The sequence below is a fragment of the Pinus tabuliformis genome, chromosome 6, assembly GCF_031772625.1.
Source record: "Pinus tabuliformis cultivar Carrire ecotype Pingquan chromosome 6, CPIR1, whole genome shotgun sequence".
NCBI classification, from domain to species: domain Eukaryota; kingdom Viridiplantae; phylum Streptophyta; class Pinopsida; order Pinales; family Pinaceae; genus Pinus; species Pinus tabuliformis.
The window spans coordinates 865234510-865253899 of NC_142292.1; the positions used below are offsets into that span (position 1 = coordinate 865234510).

A 19390-nucleotide genomic window follows, 5' to 3' on the forward strand; every position below is an offset into this window, starting at 1 on the left:
AGGAAATGCGTTTTCAGGTTTTCTATTACTACCAATTTCATTGATGAAGTCGAATTAGATGTAGTGCCGTTGGATATTTATGGAATTGTGTTGGGAAGCTCGTATTTGGATGACTGGAAAACCGTTTTCCATAGATTTGAGAACAAATATCATTTGTTCAAAGATGGAGTGGAGTATATTGTGAGAGCCCATCGTAGAAAGCTTAATCTGTCTTTAGCAAGTGTAGGGCAAATGAAGCGACTGGTCAATTCCAACAAGAATCTCGTGCTCCTTATGATCAAGCAGAAGAATGACATGGAGTGTGAATCATTTGCAAGCTATGACATGAAGCTGAAAGCTGAATTGGTTGATGTGGTCAATCCATATGGAGATGTGTTTCAAGAACCAAAGGGATTGCCACAAAAAAGGGAACTCAACACGAAATTCAGCTACAACAAGATTGTCTACTCCCAAATATCGGTATGTATTGAATGTCAGTTCTGGAAAGTTTAGAAATTAAGAAACAAGTCCAGGGATTATTAGATAAAGGTGTAATTTGTCCCTCTACTTCACCATGTGGTTCACCAATTGTTTTGGTACCCAAGAAAGATGGAACCTGGCGCATGTGTGTAGATTATCGAGCTTTGAATAAAATTACCATAAAGAATCGATACCCACTGCCCAGAATAGATGATTTTCTAGATCAGTTGAAGAATGCAAAATATTTCACTAAATTAGACTTGAGAAGTGGATATCATCAAGTTAGAATAACTGAGGAGGATATTTGGAAGACTTCTTTTAAAACCAAACAAGGATTGTTTGAGTGGCTGGTTATGCCTTTCGATCTTTGCAACACTCCAACTACATTCATGAGAGTTATGAATGATGTTTTAAGATCCTTTCTTGATGAGTTTGTAATTGTCTATTTAGATGATATTTTGATATTCAACAAATCACGAGAAGAGCATGTCAAGCATGTGAGGAAAGTGTTGGATGTCTTGAAAAAAGAACAGTTATTTTTGAAGATGTCTAAATGTGAATTCAGGAAAACTTCCTTAATGTATTTGAGCCACATAGTTGGAGGAGGTGAGCTGAAGATTGAACCCTCTAAAGTTTCGGTCATTTTGAATTGGCCAATACCCAAATCAGTCACATAAGTAAGGAGTTTTCTGGGAGCAACGAAATACTGGAGGAAGTTCATTGCCAATTTCTCTTCCATAGCAACTCCACTACATGCTTTGACCAACATGAAGGTTGTCTTCCAGTGGGGAGGCAATAAACAAAAAGCATTTGATGATTTAAAACAAAATATCAGTTCAACCCTAGTTTTAGCGTTGTCGGATTTGAAACAACCATTTGAAATACAAACATATGCAAGTGACTACGCCATGGGTGCAATTCTTTTACAACGTGGTAAGCCCATTTCATTTCATTATGAGATTTTTAATGGTGCTGTTATTAACTATCCTACATATGATAAAGAGTTTTACACATTGGTGCAAACTGTGAAGAAATGGAAGCTTTATTTAATGGGAAAAGAACCATTATTCACACCGATTATCAACCTTTGCAATATCTGCAATCTCAAACAAAATTATGGCAATCAAGGAACTTTCGTTGGATGGGATTCTTACAACAATTCCACTTGGTAATCAGGTACAAGAAAGGTATCTACAACAGAGTTGTTGATATGCTTTCTAGACCAGTTGTTAATGTAGCCATTTTACTCAAGAATAATTCTGTTTTGCCTAAAAGTTATGTTGAACAATACGCACATGATGCTGAATTTCAAGAGGTATATTAAAAATTGAGTCAAGGCCACCAAGTTGAGGAATTAGACTACCATGTACATGATAATCAGCTGTATCATTTGGGAAAACTTTGTGTTCCAAAGGGAGAGAGAGTAAATGTCATAAGGGAAGCGCACACTTCTCTTATTGCTAGACATTTCGGTGTAAGTAAAACAATGACAAATCTTCAGAGGTATTTTTACTGGCCTCGTATGCTTGAAAGTGTGTCACATTTTATCAAAGGTTGTTCATTGTGTGCAGTCAATAAGCCTAGTAATAGGAAACTAAGATTGCACACAACACTTCCAATGCCTTCACGTCCATGGGAGAGTGTTTCTATGGATTTTGTAGGAGGTCTTCCTTTATCAATAAAAGATCATGATTATTTGTACGTAGTTGTGGACAGGTTCAACAAGATGTTCATATTAATGCCTTCTAAAAAAAAAATTACAACTGAACAAACAGTTCAACTTTTCTTTCAAAATGTATGGGTTCATTTTGGATTACCTACTTCTATTGTAAGTGACCGTGATTCCTGATTTGTTGGGAATTTTTGGTCAAATTTATGGAACTTGATGGACACCAAGTTAAAGAAAAGTGCAGCCTTGCATCTGCAAACAGTTGGTAAAACTGAAGTGGTTAATAAGACAATTATTCATTTTCTAAGAGGATATTGTAGCAAACATCCTAAGTTGTGGGATGAACAGTTGCATTATATTCAGCATGCTTACAACCAAGCAAAACACTCTTCTACTCTAACTTCGCCTTTTGAGGCATGTCTTGGTTATTTGCGTAAATCGCGTTTGGATTTCATATTTGAGAAAAATGTAGTTGTAGATGGACATAGCAACATAGATAGAGCAAAGAAATTCATTGAGAAATTTCAGTTGATTCACCAAACCGTTCAAGAACAACTAGAAAAGAGTTAAGGAAAGTAAAAGGAAAGGCATGATAAGCATCATGTGGGTCATCAGTTTCATGTAGGCGATGAAGTTTGGCTTTACATTAGCAAGGAAAGGCTTCAAGGTGAAGGTAAAAAGCTGAAACCAATTCGTTATGGTCCATTTAAAACTTTGGAAAAGATTGGTAATAATGATTTCAAGCTTGATTTGCCTTCATATATGAAAATTTATTTCGTTGTTATTGTTGAAAATTTGAGATTGTATGAGCCTCCTTTGATTGAAGATCAAGGAGAAAGTGTACATATTCCATCAATTGAAGATTTTTCTCCAGAATTTCTTGATGAGCTTCAACAAGACACCATACTTAACAGAAGAACGAGGTCATCAAAGAGGGGAAATGTTGATTATCTTTGAGTGGGTCTCAAAGGTACAAATCCATCAAAGGCAAAATGGATTGAAGAGGGGAAGGTGAGGGAACAATACCCTCATCTATTCAATAACTGAATATAATCTTTTGGGGTCCAAAAGCTTCCAGTGGGGAGGAGTGATCAGGTGCTCAAGTTTATGCTCAAAAATCAAAGTTCATAGAATGGAATGGAAACTATATGGTTGAATAGATCTCGGTGATCTGAATCCAACGCAAATCGTTTCATCGAAAACAAAGTTCGGATGCTCCTAGACATGAGTTCTGATCAGTTTGCTAAACAAGCAAAATAAGTGAACAGTCAGCAAGTTCAAGTCCCTTCAGCCAATCGGGAGGTGCCAAGTGTCACTTTGTCGCTAGTCCTATAAATCGGCCCTCGGTCCCGCCGAGATGCGATATGCGATATCGCATGAATCGCATTGCAAAATCACATCACAACAAGAAGTCTTATCAAGAATCACCCTGCCCGTGCCGATAGCGAAACACCGATGGAACTAGATGCGAAAAGAGAATAGGTTGCAATGTATGAAACGTTCGGGTCTCGCGCCGATTGTGACAAGTCGATATATATCAGACACAGAATTGTTATGAACCATGGTGCATAAATCGTTATGTCCGCCATCGCAGTTCGACAATCACAATTTTTGAAAGGAGTTGTTTCGTCCGTCTCTCCACCAACGCCGATTGCGATTGTGATTTACGAACCTACAGGGTAGTATGGCTTCGGTGGCTGAAATGTGGCAGATTTGGCGGATTTCAGGCTGAATTTGATGGTTCGTGGTTGGAAAAAGGGAATTTTTTGAGCAAATTGTGGGAGAACTGGGAGAGGTCATAACTTCTTCAGTTCGAATTCAAGTAAATTCTAGCAGTTTTGGCTATTCTGAACTCATTAAGACAAGTTTCAGAAGCATTTTGAGCATTGTAAACACACTTTTGTTGTAATTTTGAGCATAATAGAGAGGCCCAAGCATTGAAAGCTGGACTAAGGAGACATAGCCTAGGAGGGGTGAACTCCTCATCAAATCTTTGTGTTGTGTGTTGTATTTTGATCTTCTTTGCTGTTATTTTGCTGTTGTTCAGCATATGTTTTATGTTAAATTGTTTATAACATTTACATAAGAAACTATCATGGGAATCAATTAATTAAGCAAAAAATGTTGAATCCTTAAGCACTTAATAAGCAAATGATAAACATCTTGGGTTTTATTTTGAATGGGGAATTAACACAACATTACTAATCTGCTCCATTTCAGATCATCCCCTTGCAGGCTTCATGACTATTTCCTAGCACTTGGCATAAGAGAGATTTCATGTGCTATTAAAGTTCTACTGTATAGAGGTATTAATTATGCTTGTCATGGGTGTGTCCTAGGTTAGGGAGCCATTCAATAACTAAGGCAAGAATCTCAACATCTGTGAAATCATTGTGGTTTGCCATGGTTGCAAAAGTGGCAAGATCTAAGTCCCTTTGGATAGGGCCATGATTGTTGACATGTAATCTCCTTGCCGTAGTCAAGGCTCTATATCAAATGCTCACATTGCCAGCACCTCAGTTTGCAGAGCCTCTGTGACTCCACATCACTCTTGGGGCATGCTGGGATGGGGGAACAAAGCTGAAAGGGTATGAGATTGTGAAGCAGGAGTAATGGCGTAAAAGAGAAAGGCTTAAGACTTCCATTGAGAGGACAAGGGAAACCAAGCAGGGAGGAGTCCCAAGGGCTAGAAAGTCGTGGAGGGTGCCAACCAACATGAAACAAATAAGGAGTTGGCCATGGGGAGAATAAGAAAAGAGCAATGGTCACCAAGTAAGCTTGAACATAGCGTGGGGGGGTAGAGGATATTGAAAAATAGAGCGCTGATGAAACTTCAAAGACTCTAATGTATATACCCATAAAACACTAATGCATCTAGAGTGAACCTTGAGCTAAGCTAAATCTTGATAATTGAGAGAGCCAATGCTAGAAAAACCATAGCAAGTGGTTACTTGGAGTTGGACCTCGTATAGCTAGTGTGTTCTTGATGTGCTAAGGCCAAAAGAGTGAAATTCCCATTAAGGAGGCTGATTACTAGAGTTGCACCAGATGAAGGGTGGCAAGACCAACCAGTAATTGTGGAACCACTACCGTCATCAACAAATCGTACCACTGTAGTCCAAGATTGCATTGTACTAGGGATAAAGGGGGCCCCGACTCTCGACCAAACAAACTGACAATGATGGGTGTTGCAAATGTTGTGGTAGGGGGAGGGGGAAGGGGTGGCTAGGTTGTAAGGACCTAGACCAACCCCCAAAACAAAAGCGGAAACAACAAGTGCCCAATGAAAGCACAGCTCATTGAGATGGGTGAGAATGATCGGTGCAGTGAGATATCTAAGTGGAGGAACGAGAACCATAGAAAATACAAGTTCGAATACCAAGTGAATTGGGGTGAGCAAAACCTTAAGTAATGCATGCAGTGAGTGTAATGACACATCCACATGTTTACAGACTTAATTGTTGAAGGGATGGGGTGGTGGTGATGCCATCCCATCGCCTATAGACGAGCGTGTGAGAAGCCCAAGCGAAGATATAACTTTAACCTAATGGTGTAGCAAAGAAATATTAAATATTTCAAAAACGGATATTAACATTGAAAAGAGCCCACTTAGAAATAATATAGATACAAATAACAATGTAAATAAAAAATATTACCTATTCTACGTTATTATTTTCTTTTATTAATTTTTGTTCAGTAGTTAAGGTAAACTTGACTTCGTCAAGTTATTGGTGGTTTTTGAGCTCCAGGTTTATGAGAATCCATGGTATTAGTGAGTGATATAACCTATTTAAATGGGGAATTAAACCAACCTAGATCCATCTTAACTACGGATCTACCAAGGGCCAAGAGAGAGATCAAATATCTTGAGATGCAAATATCTTAACATGCAAAAACATTTTATCCTTTTCGCATTTGGGAAATCAAAAATTAAAATAAATTCAAACTGATTAATATATTTAAAAATATATATTCAGACATTTATTACCTAAATTATTTAAATATTTAATATTTATAATTTAATTATTAAAAACTTTTTAGATATTTTATTATTATATTCACATTTATTACTAAATGATTTGAATATTTAATATTTATAATTTAATTATTATTATTTTTTAAAATATTTTATTATTATTTTATATCACCAAGAAAATATAGTAATCAATTATAAAAAATCTAATAAACATTATATAATTTAACTAATTTACTCAAATTCACAAATTGCCTCGCAAGTTTCCAACCATAAGCAAAAAGGAGGTCATCACAAGCAATATTAAAACAATCGCACGAAACATTTATGAAAAGATGTATAAAAATAATGCATAAAAATAATAGATATTTTAGGATATGTTTTTCTTTGGAGTTGTTTTTAGTGTGATTTTTTGGACTTTCTATTGTTTGATGGAAAAATTTGAAGTGAAATTTTGATTTGTGTTGGTTAAACTAGTTTTTAATTGTATATATGGATTCAATACCTTGAAAAACGCGTAGGACACTTCGACTATGGAAAAATTACCCATCAAATTTGTGATTTCAATAAATTCTTACCAAATTTTAAAAAAATTAAACCAAAAAAACCCACCGAAAATTAAACAACTCATGTTTCTTTTAACAAATGATCTAATATATCTATGGAGAATTCTTGGACCTCGCATTCAGCGATACGGATTTCAATACTTTATAATATATTAATTATCATTTTAATAAAATTTACACATTTTTTTCAGCCTGTCTAGCTCAGTTGGTAGTACGCAGAGCTCGTAATCTTGTGGTCGTGGGGTTCGAGCCCCACGGTGGGCGTTCATGTGAACTTAATGCTCAATAATTGAACTGTACAGAAGCCAGAAATTACGAACCAAAAAGTGTGAAGCAAAACAGGGTACTCTTTGAAGCATTATTTTTATTATTCTGAGGGTGTTAGACCAGGAGATTTTGAGTGTAATTCTCTTGACCTAAGTCCTACCATTAATTTGACCACTCATCTCGGAATTAAAATCCGGGAGGAAGCCCAACGCTTTCAAAAGGAATTGAATTTGGAAAATAAAAACCATAATTGAAAATATTGTGTGGCCTATTAGCTCAGTTGGTTAGAGCGTCGTGCTAATAACGCGAAGGTCGCAGGTTCGAGACCTGCATAGGCCAAGGGTTTTAGTGTTTTTTATGCCTCTGCCAGGATTATAGAAATGTGAACAAAGAAATACCTGGGTTTTAGTGTTTTATGCCTCCTGCCAGGATTGTAGAAACGTGAACAAAGAAATACTTAACCAAAGGCAGGAAACCATGGAATGTAACCAAAAATATATAAACATAACTCTTTTCTTTGTTTTTCCGGCTACATTGGTTTTTTTTTCATAACTTTTTCGGCTACATTTTTGTTCTTTTGTTTTGTTTTTTTGTCAAAGGTGGAAAAATTTATCAAATTCAGTTGTCAAATCAACAGTGAGGACAGTTATCTCTGGCTGCCATCTGCGAATGTCGGTTTGACGCATCACTGTTATCAAGGAAAACCACACCACCTGGAATAACCCTTGGTGGTCCGTAAAGGAGCAGGCTTTCACTCCTGCCAAATGCCTCTGCGTCTTTGGCGGTTAACCTGTTTCCTTACGTCCGAGGAAGACGAGCTTTTAGCGAAGCAGAAACAATTTTAGGGCATACTCCAGGCCCAATCCAGCTACATTGTTATTCACAAAAAAAAAATAAAAAAAAATATAAAATTCTTTTTTCATGTTCTAACAGATCCGAAAAAAATTATAAAATTCTTCCTTCATATTCGAATAAATCCGAAAAGCAAATGATGCAAGCAAGCTCTTGTGTCCGCCATTAAAGTAGGCAGCAGAACTCTTCAAGACGGTCCTTGTTTTTCTGGCTACATCACTATTCACAAAACAAAAAATGTTACAGAAATGTAAAATTCTTTGTTCATATTCTTACAAAGCCGAAAAATAAATGATGCAAGTAAGCTCATGTCTCCGCCATTAAAGTAGCAGCAGAACTCTTCAAGACCGTCTTTGTTTTTCTGGCTACATTACTATTCACGAAAGAAAAAAATGGTGAGGAGATATAAAATTCTTTGTCATGTGTCCGCCATTAAAGTAGCAGCCTGACTGTATTTTACATGAAACAGATCATGGCTAAAAGCACTGCTAAAGAAACGCCCATGGCAGACGGTCTGGACGGGGCACCCGCAGCTAAAGCGCTGCCTTTGTTTTTTGCAGGGGGATTTGCCTGATTACTTCCATCTGTGCTGGAATTTGGCGTACTATGACCCGAGGGAGTAGGAGACCCCGTGGTAGGAGTAACAGGAATGAAGAAAGAAGTCCGCAGGAGGTGTCACTGGTGGTGCGTGGAGCGGGACAATGTTCAGATTCTGTCGGGGATAAATTTCACCATAAAAAGCCTTCCGCTTAAATATGTTCTTTTCCTAAGTTAAACATATGAAGGTTTACAAATATAACAATTTTTTTTATCAATAAAATATTTAATTTAATTTGTTTATCTTTTTCTTTCTAATTGTTCATATAAAGATTACAATGGGTTTGCTTTAAAATTGCTTGTGTTTGGTTAAGAGTTAGGGTTTTTGGGACATAAAGAAATTGATTAATGAAAAGAGACCTAGAAGTATGCCTCTTGCCAGGTTGTAGATTAGTTGTTTGCTCTTATATGGTGTAGAAATATGTGTTGGAATTAAAAATATGTTCTTTTCCCAAGTTAAACATATGCAAAAGGTTTACAAATATGACAACGTTTTTTATCAATAAAATATATATATATTTTTTTGTTTATGTTTTTCTTTCTAATTATTGGTATAAAGATTACAATGGGTTTGCTTTAAAATTTCTTATGCTTGGTTAAGAGTTAGTCTTTCTAAGACATAAAGAAACATGTTTATGACCCAAGACCTAGAGATATTTGGCACGAGTGAAAGCTTGCCCCTTTATGGACCACCATCGACTCGTGGAGTGCTTTTTTTTTTAATAACAATGGCGAGTCAACTTACATTATTGTTTTTTCGGAGGAAAAAACGTTTTTGATTTATATTAATAAAAACAGATAGTACAGTTTACAAAATATTTCAGTCTTTCTATAAAAACCCTATTGTCAACCTTACACTAATTTTTTTACTACTATTCCTCCTATGATTCTTATGAGCAGTATATTCCATAACATCTATTTCTTTCATCTACTGTCCAAAATACAAATTATCTTTCTAACAACAATATGACATGAGTGTTCTCCTCAATCAATTTTTTTGATGTTCCTTACACACACACACATATACACACCATGCAAAAATAAGATCCATCTTAACCCCAGACCTATCAAGATTCGAGAGGATCAAATCTCTTGATATACAAACCTCTTTTAAAGTGAAAAGAGATTTGATCCCTATCGATGCTTTATAGATCCAGGGTTAAGATGGATCTAAGATACTTTTTATATACACACATACCATATCTAGGCTAGATCCATCTCTCCCCCTCTCTCTCTTTCTCTCTTTCTCTCTTCCCTCTTGCTCTACTCTTTCCCTCCCTCTCTCCTTCTCTCTCTCAAGTCCTATTTCTCCCTTTCTCTCCCACCTCCATCTATCTCTTCCCCCATCTTTTTCTCTACCCTCCAAGTTTGTCCTATCACCCTTCCTTTCTCCTATATCTCCCCCTCTCTCCTCCCTCCATCTTTGTTTCCTCTCCTTCTCTTGGTCTTCCCTCCTTTCATCTCTCCCTCTCTCTCCATCCCTCCCTTGTCATTCCCTCTCTCCCTCTCTACCCATATCTCTATATGTATTTGTTCTTCCCTCCCTCCCTCTCCCCCTCCAACTCCATCTCTCTCTCTCCCCCCTTCTCCTCTCTCTCCCCTGCCCTCTCTTCGTTCCTCTCTCTCCCTCTCTCTTACACTTCCCTCTCTCTTTCACTCTATGTAATTAATGCTATATGTAATGTCTAAAATATTTTACATTTTAATTTTTGATTGTGAAATGAGTTATCATTTTTCAACATTTGGTATTAATAAGCCATGATATTGTAACAAAACCTATTTACAAGTTAATTACACCAATAGGCGTTCCTCTGTGGGGTTGGACTAGGCAGATCCAACGAATTAGAGATGCTTATTTTCGTCGTCCTCCCTTGAATAACAATTTGACACATGGATGATAACCCATGAGCATGACGACTGAAGAACTCGTCGATTTTTTATTCTTGTGCTTCAGTGCGACAAATGTGAAACCCGAATGTTGTAGCAATGCTACAACCTGACATGCTCAAAGCCACTGAATTGCAACCAACCCTCTGAGTGCAAATTCCCCCCTTTTAGCTTGTACTTGCAGAGGACCAATTTTTTGAAACAATGAGTTTTTCTTCACAACAATAGCAAGAAAAGGGTGTGCCCATTTCACATGCTTTGCACCTCGAATACGGGATCTGTCAACAATGCTTCTAAAATAAAAGAGTCCTATAGCCGCAAAAAATAATGCCAGAATTATCAAAATATGTCGAGAAACGACCCCACCGTGAATGAGGACTCTCTCTACTTGTTCTATTGGGTTTTAGGTCGTTTTGTTATTCCGATGCTCCAATGTGAGAAACATGCAACCCGAATGTTGCAACAATACTACAACTTGACCTGCTCAAAGCCACTAAACATCGAGAGGAATCTCTCTACTTGTTCTATTGGGGTTTAGGGGGTCGAATGTGAATTGGGTGGAAGTTATTTTGGCAAGATGTGGATTAATTTATGATGGGTACAACTCCCACTTCCTCACTGTGAAACCCTAAAGGTTGATCATATGATTCCTTGCACATTCAAGAAATGTTGTGTTTAAATATCACCATTAGAAACTGCCATGTTTACAAAGGATTAGCTATGTCCTTAAGGGAATGAATTTGACATCAAATCTGACATTAGCATAACAATAAATTGTTTTCATATTATTTTGTTTGACATAAAAACTCTGAAGTGTCTGCTTCGTTGGGACACATTCCTTTAGTTATCGAATACCAACCAACTCTGGTTACTAATCATGGAGGTTTGCAGGAATGTATTACAATAACCAAGAAGGGTTCCATTACTTCCCTGCAAGAAATATATGTGCTAGCTAATGATTTGACATATACAACACCTGCAACAACATTCGCGCATCTTGATGCCAAAGGATATTTTCTTGATAGCTATCTAATCAATTAATTTCTAAATTATAGAATCAATTTTTAATAAGCATTCTTTCTTTTGGTCAAGTATGTCTACCCAAGGCATTTTCATTCATAAAATATGTAGATAAAGAATAATATTGGGTTTGAGGGGATTTATGGTTTCCTTTAAGCATTCCATTTCTATTTCCTTGTTTTTCTCTCTATTTGATCACAGTAAGCACTAATAATAGATTCATTTATGCCTGCTATATCAAACAACATTCCATGAAGGATGTAGTCCTCTGGACTTGAAACTATGTCAAAACACTTTTATTGTAAACTACATATATCTTACAAAATTTCTCATAACTAGGCAAGGAAATCCCTTCTTTGAAAGGGTAAAAGAAAGTCCATTTCTAAGACCATTTCTATTGCAATACACTCTGGATTTATATTTACAACTTGATTATGGTACATGGATTGTTTCTTGGCATTTGATTTTCCCTGATATTTGCATCTTGCGAGGAATATTCCAAATTATTTTACAAGACATTATCAAGTTACTAAAAATATACCACAACCTCACCAATGTCATAATGTATGGAATTGTGTTGCAACTAGTTCAGTAGTGTTAATGACCTCAGATAACTAGAATACCAACTTACATGATCGAAAAAACCTATGTGGAAGAGAAGTAAGCAACTATATGGTTGAGATATTCAACTTACATCTTGGATGACACTTGAATCTATGCAACCCTTGACTATGATCTACACAAAATGATTTGATATCGTGGAAAAAATTACTTCCTATTTTGATCATATTATTTTTTCTTCTCTTAAAACATCTTCACAATTTTTGGTTTCTGGGATCACAGATGCAGTTCATTTTTTCTTGCTTGCATTGAACATCACTCATATGGGATAAAACCCACTCCAGACTTTGACTTTGAAAAGCTTGAAGCAAAGAATTTGTTTTCTTTGCAAAAATTAACAGTTGATGCTTCCAGCAGCCCATGGCTCACAACACCTTCTAAATCTTCCAGTACCTTCTCACTGGAAGTTGATACAAAAGAAGATTTTGGACTCTGTATATGTACTTTACCTATGTACATTTGTTCCACATTGGTTCCAATACCTTTTACGTGAGGACACATCTCATGTTCAACACTTCTGTTTGACTTTTGCTTCGAATCCTCAAAAAGTGAATCCCTGCCATTTATTTTGGAAGACATGCCATCTCCAAATGAAAATATATGAGGCAAAAACTTTTGCGCAAACAAAGCTCTAAATGCAATTTGACCCTGAAAAATAGGAAGAACAAAAATATTTACTTTTCACAATGAATATGAACCAAAATATTGACTTTTTCACAATGAATAGGAAGCGAAAAAAATATGGAAGCTTTTTAATATAGAACATAGAAATTATTGTACAAATATTTTACATGAGGTTGCAATTAGATAAGAGTATAATGTTTCCAACCTCACTCAATACATTCTTCAATGGATCAACGACATGGCCATCAACCCTGGAATAACTATTGTTTCTACTATTTTGAATACATATTTTGGCTTCTTTGAGTCTACCTTGCTTTGTTTATAGATTGTTGCTATAACACATTTCTTCCTCATCTATGGATGAACCTTCTTATAATTCAAGAACATATCCTCCTACATTACATTATATGCTTTGTACACAATTTATTGTATTATCTTAACTGTTAGTCCCCGAGTAAGGATCAATTTCAGGTTTAGTGCTTGAAGGTGTGTTTGAAGCACATCCCGATCCATCTTTTCCTAACTCTATCTCTTTCATTATTTGGTCCTCTTTTTTGGTTTGGTAGCTTTTTTTTTTGCATGACATCATGCATCTTTAGATTCTTGTACGTGAATAGATGTGTGGTTCTCATATTGTGAACCTTGAAATAAGGTCTCACCTTCTCTTTCAGTCGTATTTGAATGGCTGGGTTCTCTAGCTCCCATTATAGTTTCAACTTTGCGTGCAGATGGCATATTCTCTGCATCTGTGGCTCCTGAAAACATTCTTTGGTGGAGAAGAGAGGGCACAACACCATACAAGGACCACCAGGTTAAGGCTGCAACAACTGTCACTATGCAATTGCTTCTGCAACAATTGTGTCTCCATGCTACATTTGAACCCAAGGGAATACTAGAGAAAAGGTAGAAGTCCATGGACTCATGATCTCAGACTTAGACAATGAGGATGTGTTATTAGACATGTTAATAACCAAAGTTGACTAAGACAATGGTGTCATGTTAACAACCTCATTCACATTTTTTGAAATCACTCCATCTACAACACGATGCATTGGGACATGCCTAGGAGATTACTGATTTCTAGTTAGACAACTTGAATTGGTGTCCAATTCATTGGAAACTTGTTCATTTAATTTTGTTTCTACTCTGGAATCCTTGTCTGAAGTTGATATAGATTCATAATGTAAGATAATGTTTACATCAACAGTGGTATGAGACTTTAGACTATAACTGTGTAAGATTTCATTTCCATCATCCAGTATAGACTATAATGCCTGGTTGCAATGCCATAAACATGATTGCAATGCAAAGAGAAAATTAGAGCTCAAAAGAGAATGATATCATTGACAAAGTTGTCTGCTATAATCTTACTGCAATATGAAAGCCAAAAGGAGTTGTGAAATTGACTAAACCAAATTCTATGAATAGGTAGGAAAGCTTCTCAAAGAGGAACTATAGAAGTGCTAAACATACCTAGAATGAAAAAGGCCATACTGCCATACCAATACAAGCATCAGACAAAATTCATATTGATCCTTCCATGATTTTGAGCATTGCAATACCCCATTTGCAAAATCGTTATAGAAACGACAAACTCAATCAATACTTTTTGTGTATCCACCTTTGAACAAAAAAAAATTGATCTTTGGTCTAGAAATATTTGTCTCCCTTTCTTTAGTCTTAGCATTGACATGATGTGAATACAAAAAAAATTATTCAAGTCTACTGAGAAAACCTCTCAAAGATCAGTCCCCAAAAAATGTACAAGCATGATTTAAAGCGACCCAAATGTGCTTCTTTGTATTAAAATACTAAATCCAATAATATGTTGAATCATATGTAACTTGACCCTATCTATGCTATAGTTGGTAATAAAATATTATTCTCTATTTTCAATCTAAAATCCAAGAGAAAGTTTAATATTTTCATAAAAATCTAGGATCCATTCATGGACTACCGAACAAAGGAGCTTAATGAAATTCTTCCAACTTGTTCAATGCAGGTTGTCTTAAGGAGAGGAAGGTCCATGATAAGAAACAAGGAGAATCAGAAGGTTCCAAGGTATTTGGAAGACCTACTTTTCTTTTAAAACTCAAATACTTGGGTGGTTGGTATTTCATAATATCTTAGTAATCAAGGATTATCAAGGTTTGGTTTGGTGTTGCAAATGAATGTTGTGTGGTTTGTCACACATTTGTAATGGTTCATCATGTCATATGGAATTAAAAAATCACTTGAGCATTTTTGGATTCAACTAATATTGAGTACACTATTTTTATTTGTTTTTCCTCTCTAGTGGGACAAATGGATGATCCTGTAGGCAAACAAGATTATGCATCATTTGATAATATTGGCTCATATTTTTTTTTAATGGAAATGGCAATATGGAAACTTTTCGCCAGGTGAATACTTCATTCAACTTGGTAGAAGTTTCTGCAAATAAATTAGATTTTGGGGTTTTCCTTTATTCAATGGTGATTGGAACAACAGAGTTAGGAATCTTATAAAGTCTCTCATTGTAGGAGTTGTTGATGGGCATAGACTGCATCAACTCATAGGCCATGCTTGTCAACTCTACTGGACTTGTTATTCTCATTTTTGCCATGTTGGTTGTTCTATCCACTGTTCTACCATGAAACCCTACTGGCATATTATTATGTTTGTATAGATATATGCATGAACGTGTGTGTAGAGCTTTCTGGATGGTACCCTTTTCCATGTATATATGGCAGACATGTTGTAATATGTAAAGAGAAACTCTAAATTGTTAATTTGTTTGTTTGATTGCTTGGAGTATCCATTACCAATCTGAATTGTGATTTTGTTTGCTTGCTTACTTGGAGTACCAAGATAGAGATGATGGACCATATGGGATTTCTAGAAGTTGTAGGCAAAGGATTTTGGTTCATTTAATTGAGTTAAAACATAAATTATGCTGAGAGTTTAAAGTGAACACTAATTTTACATAATTAGAAGAAGGTTGAAATTTTGCAAGTCAGGATGTGTTAATGTTACTCATACTAAGAACTTGACTCAACTATTATGCTAATGTTCCTTATAATATGAACATGAACCAACTAAAATCAATCGAATATGAAGTGGGATTGTTGATATTTGAGAAATGAAACCATAGTTATTTCATTTTAATATATTTTAATTAGTTAGAAATAAAATAAAGTGACTTATTAATAAAATTCACACATTTCGATGACCATAAAAGTAAATGATACACTGTCATCATGTGTATAGAATCCTCCATACTCACTTCATATTGTGTACACAATCCTCTTGCACCATTACCTATGCTTTCTCTATATCAACATTTAGATAAAATCACAATACATGTATTTACTATATACTATATAGTTGAATAGGCTGCAAAACAAAATGCAAATCCTCCACTACTGCTGCCTGTTTTATTAATATTGCTTTTTAGTTTGGAAAGAGTTAATCAACCTTCCTCTACATCCATCGATGAACAAAGCACACGTGCATAACAACTACATGACAAAAATGAGTAGAGGAGGAGGTGCAGGTTTTATACCAAGAAAATTGCATCTAACAGCTTTGGTTGAATTTCTGTAGGGAAAGGCATGAATTGGCCACATTCTGTTACTATCATTCTATATCCAAGATAATAAGGGAAAGGTTACTCTGAATTTCAAAATCGTCAAAGTACAAAGTACATCTAAAGGTAACAATTATAAATACTGCTGCAGTATTTTTTGTCATTCAACAATAAATCCAAAAATGAAATGTACTCAAAAAAATGAAAAATATAACAGAAACAAAAACCAACATGATACAACTATTCTGCTTCAACTACCAAGTGTCTTGTTGAGGGAAAGGGTTCACAATGATATGGATCAATTTAAGGATGATCTTGGCCGTTTAGGGGATTTTCACTTGTTGAATAAGATATTGCCGTAAATCGGGATGCTTGGACATAGTATTTGGTAGCTAGTGGATTTCTAGGAATCAACATCTCATGCATCAGAAATAATTACAAAAATATGATGGTACATTTCATGAAACAAGATTCTGTGTTCAGCTAGTTTTGAGTTCGCAATGTTAACCACTATGTATAGACATCCTCTTTAGCATTAGATGGCTCTCTTAACTATTTTTTAGAAGTAGAGTATTACCCTCATCAAATATGTCAACTACTCTTCCTGTAGTATATAAGGCCATTCTTGAAGACATCTCACAGTGATCAACAATGCCGGTTCTTGTGCTAAGATGACAAAAAATGGGTAGGTTATGAGAAAGTATTGTGGAAAAGTTAAAAAAATTGAATTGGTCATTTTATGTTGCAACACCATCAAATGATCAAACATGTGACTTGATGTGGTTAAGGGACTTGATTATACTAAAATGGAGGCATATTCATAATCTGCAAATTTGGCATGTTATGGAAACAAGGTTTCCATTGCATACCAAAAAAAGAAATGCTAAACAAGGTGAAGCAACCATGAAAACTTATTCCATTACTTCAAAGTAGCATATTTACATGATAAATAACTACAAGCTTCTCTAAAACCCCTATAATAACATCATTGATGTGTGAACTCACACCAACATTAACAAAAAAAAATACAAGATATTGCCAAACTTTTGAGATAGATAAACCATGCAACATGATCTTTTTGGCAAGCTTATTTACAACCTAGTTTCTATAACAATGTTGGAGCAAGGTGTTTGTATCACACATCATTGTACACATGGGATGAACACCTTGATGCCACTATTGATAGACATAGAAAGAATGCATCAGACAAATTATAACATCTCTGACACCTTCTGCTGATAGTTGTTACAACCACATTGTTAAGTTTAACAAGGTTTTTCATTAAAAGTTCTTTCCTTTCAATCAAGAAATTGGGCTAGATCTTTTGAAAAAGAAGCCAGAATAAGCAACCAATGTTGTTTTGCAATATAGAACATGGTATTTTTTCCAGTTCTCTGAATTCCAACCTCCAAAAAATTACAAAGTTTAACAATATATATAATATAATATACACTAAATATTAAAAAAAACACCAAAATTTAAAATTTAATATATCAATATCATTTGCATGATTATGAAACCAAATTTCTTTTTCCAATTTAACAATCCTATCCACGTACCTTACACTTTTTTGGGAAATTAATGCTAGTAATATCCGTGGCAAAGTGGAGATGAATATCCATGGTTAAGAAACTTGTTGTATTATAAGTTTATTGTAAGTATTAAGTTTTTATGTGCTTATTAATTAAATTTAAATATGGTTTTGGAATCATTATTAGTCCACTCTAATGTGTTGATCACTATTATTTTATGATCTAGGTGGATTGATCCCAAAAAGATCTTTAATTGAAATGTGAGTTATTTACTATTAAAATAGTGTTAATGCATGATTCTTAAAAAAACCATTAAACACATAAGCATGAAGAACTGATAAGAAATTTGTAGCAAATTGAACATCATAACATGAAAATAAAAGAGACACACGAGATTATTAATGGAGTTTGGCTATCTTCAAGCCCACATCTCCAAGCCCAGGTCTTCAACGGGGAGGCCTTTATATTAGAACTTCAAAGCCAATAAAATACATCAAAGTTACATCAACAAGATCCCTGGATGGTCCAACTGTGATCTGCTTGACCTCAAAATTCTGACACAACTGACGGCTCAGAAAAAGACCCCTTACAACTCCAGGAATAAGCCTGCAAAGTTTCGCCTCCAAATCTCCAAAACTCTCCTGCTGCATAGACTGTTACAATTCCGCTCAAAGAAGCAAGCTCACCTCTCCTATCCCTCTGCCTCCTTCATGGCATAACATTACATGTATATATAGTGTTTGTAGCTGACCCAAATATAGAAAATGAATTAAATTACATATTGCATTGTTATAACCATATAACAATATGGTTCTATGGTTACAAACCCACTCTAAAATTAACATATTCGAAAGGTTTGTTTTAACTACATATACCATATATACATTATATGGTTGCTAACCATATCCACAATGCATACAAATCTCATAACCATATCGACGCAATTAGAACTTTACACATTGCATAACAAATCTCATATGTAATAGGTGGTCAATAGAGCCATAGACCCGTGGCATGTGAACATGGTGGAGCGGTGGATCCCATGGCTTGGAGCGGCGGTGTTGTCGAGACCGAAACTGTAGCATGTTTTGTAACCACAAATCCGACGGTTTTGGATTGTTAACTCCGCACCATGTTATACCTTAAACTATGTTTATTACATAGTGTTAACATTATCCATTGCCATGTTTAAACTTAGGTTGATGACCCATATCTATTTGCGCCATTCCATAACATAGGTTTTTGGTTAATAAATCAAATGCGCACTATACATGTTTAATATATGTTATGTGACTTAAATCGTTTTTGTGCATAACATATATTTTAATATATGGTTTTTGTAAACTATGAAATTTATATGCCATCATGTATAATAAGAAAATCACCTTTTAATCCATTCAACCCATTATTTCACCTTGCAACCAAACTGAAGATGTTGCAACTGTAACTGTAAATTCCATGTGTCGAGCAGTAAAAATGCGACGTGCACTGATTCGTCACAAACTTCAACAAGCAATTTCTCATTCATTCGGAGGCCAAATGCACCCGTTCAAGTTGTGTTGGAGTCGTTTCTGCGAACTCTACGCAATGGCGTTGCTTCCACTTGAATCCAGTAACTTTGAATTTTAGGTTTTTCTAGATCCTTGATCATCCATTGATCAATTTCAGATTATGGATATTGGTGGCCACTCCTATTCCACTTGGACCCCCACCACTGTCTCTTTCAGTTTTTCATTTTCCTTAATTGTAGCACAA

At 35.5% G+C, this 19390-nt stretch overlaps 1 non-coding gene and 1 pseudogene across 1 annotated transcript; one reads left to right on the top strand and one right to left on the bottom strand.

Moving 5' to 3' along the window:
• Nucleotides 1-7199: 7199 nt before the first annotated feature.
• TRNAI-AAU (transfer RNA isoleucine (anticodon AAU)) lies at nt 7200-7273 on the top strand. The gene has a single exon. It is a non-coding gene; the product is annotated as a tRNA-Ile (tRNA).
• A 4854-nt stretch (nt 7274-12127) lies between these two features.
• Nucleotides 12128-19390, bottom strand: part of LOC149261629 (uncharacterized) — a 166761-nt pseudogene continuing 159498 nt past the window's right edge.